Raw genomic sequence first — 2,500 nt, 5'->3', positions numbered from 1 at the left:
ATCCAGTGCGCACGTGAAGTGACGTCACATCGACGAAGCCTCCATATGAAAACAAACGGGGATGAGACAGATATAAAAGCAAGAGGCAAGATCAAGGCGCCATGTTGTGATGAAATAAAAGAGTAAAAGTATGTCCCAATAGTATGCCTACTGCATCCTAACTAGATTATTTTTATCGTTGGATGTAGTATGTAGAATAGAAAAAAGAAAGAGTATGCGATTCGGAACGCAACCAGGGTGTGTTTGTATCTTTAGCTGAGGCTCATGGGTAATGTAGTCCTTTAGAGCATGTTTCCTTATGAGGTCATAAAGGTGAATTATCTGCTACAACCAGACGTTGTGTTGATATAAAACGGGTCAAGGTCTAATTGAAATCAATACGTTTCTTATTATGACGTTATTATTATTGTGTGTGTGTGTGTGTGTGTGTGTGTGTGTGTCTGATCCCAGGTGCATTCTGGGATATGTATGATGTCACACACCTGTACAGAGCTAAGAGGTTTTTACCTGTGAGAGGGGAAAACAATACGATACAAAATTTAACATTTATATGGATTTTTCCAAAAGTGGTCATTCCAGAGTTTTTTTTCTCTATTATTCTATTAGTGTTATTTTTATTTATCCAGTTGATTGTCTTCTTGATATAAAAGAGTTAAACCTGTTTTTAAGGGTTTTCGCACAATTTCACTTTTTGGGATTTCACTACATTCTCCCTCTAAGCAAGAAAAACCTAAATGTTCATATTGTTTTCGCCCATCAGCCAGACCAGATCACAGCTAGTGGTAAGTACAGATACACACACACACACACAGACACACACACACACACACACACACACACACACACACACACACACACACACACACACACACACACACACACACACACACACACACACACACACACACACACACAAGCAGATCATTCCCTAATTAGGATTGAACCGTTTTCTATGTTGGGAATACTGAATTGTAAATTCTTCCATCTTTTTCTCATCAATTCATTGTGTGTGTGTGTGTGTGTGTGTGTGTGTGTGTGTGTGTGTGTGTGTCTGCCCCGTTGTCGAGGGTAACAGCAGTAGAATGTGTGACATCACAGCGTTCTCGTATATAAAGTTTTTCGTCTTCCGTTCCGATAGCAGACCGGTCCTGACACTGAGACAGGACACACACACACACACACACACACACACACAAAACTACATTAAACATTTTAATGTTTTAAACGAAACCGATAGATAATTAATTCATTATTTTTATTGGAGACCGTGAATCAGCTGATCAACTTCTGGAGTTCTGGGGATTTTTTGGAATTGTTTGAAATTTAGAATTTTGTTGGAATATTTTTCGTTCTTTGAAAAGTAAGTATGTGACGCTCCTTTATATATCTTGTTATTACTCTGTTTCTCTTGTTCCTCTCCATTCTCTCTCTCTCCCTCCTCCCCCCCTCCCTCTCTCTCCCTCCTCCCCCCTCCCTCTCTCTCCCTCCTTCCCCCCTCCCCCCTCTCTCTCTCCCTCCTTCCCCCCTCCCTCCTTCTATCTAATATCCTGTTTTTATTTATTCTACTTCTCAGGACTGTAAAATGAACATAACATATTTGGGCGTCTGTGGTGAAACTATACTGTATAAAGAAGTGTTCCCTTTAACATGCAGTGGAGGACAGTCCACTAGTGTTCCATGTGTTCTCTCCCCTGTTCTTTTCTCACCTTTAAATCGTGATTTTTTTTTTTTTTTTTTTTTTAAGATATTTTTTTTGTCATTTTCAAGCTTTATTAGACAGTACAGAGTTGAAATGGGGAGACAGAGAGACAGAGACAGAGAGACAGAGAGAGAGGGGGGGGATGACCTGCAGTAAAGGTCCACGGGTCAGATTTGAACCCACGACCACTGCAACGAAGGCCGGAGCCAATATGGTACACGCTCTATCCACTACACACCGGAGCACCCCCAACTCATGAGTTTTCTATCAATGAGGAACATTTTAGATTGTTTTAAATTGTTTAAATTTGCCAACGACCCAAGTATGGAAGTAAATGAGTGTCATCGGATTTTGAAAATAAAAAGGCGTTGAATTTTAAGCACTGAATATTTATGCATTGAAATAACGTATCTGAATGTTTTGCCTCTGAATTTAACTCATTACATTTTAAACAATTAATTTTCACCTTCATTTTACAATGTTCTCAAATTCTAAATCAAATATTTAACATTAAAAAATTCAACGTTAAAAAATTCAACTGCAAAATCCCATGTATGAAATTCAATTCTAAAACCTGATTTGCCTTCCTGCATCAGTCAGGGGTATCCAAGGCAACAAGCTAATATTCCCACTGGCTCTCTCTGTTTGAACGCGATCCAGCATCTATGATCGATTGCTCTTCCTTGGGTCCCCAAAGTTTTACTCTGAATTTCATACATGGGATTTTGCAGTTGAATTTGGCACGTTGAATTTTTTAACGTTGAATATTTGATTTTGAATTTGAGAACATTGTAAAATAAA

The sequence above is a fragment of the Ammodytes marinus genome, assembly GCF_949987685.1.
Source record: "Ammodytes marinus genome assembly, chromosome: 23".
NCBI classification, from domain to species: Eukaryota; Metazoa; Chordata; class Actinopteri; order Uranoscopiformes; family Ammodytidae; genus Ammodytes; species Ammodytes marinus.
Note: the sequence above shows the minus strand (reverse complement) of the source record.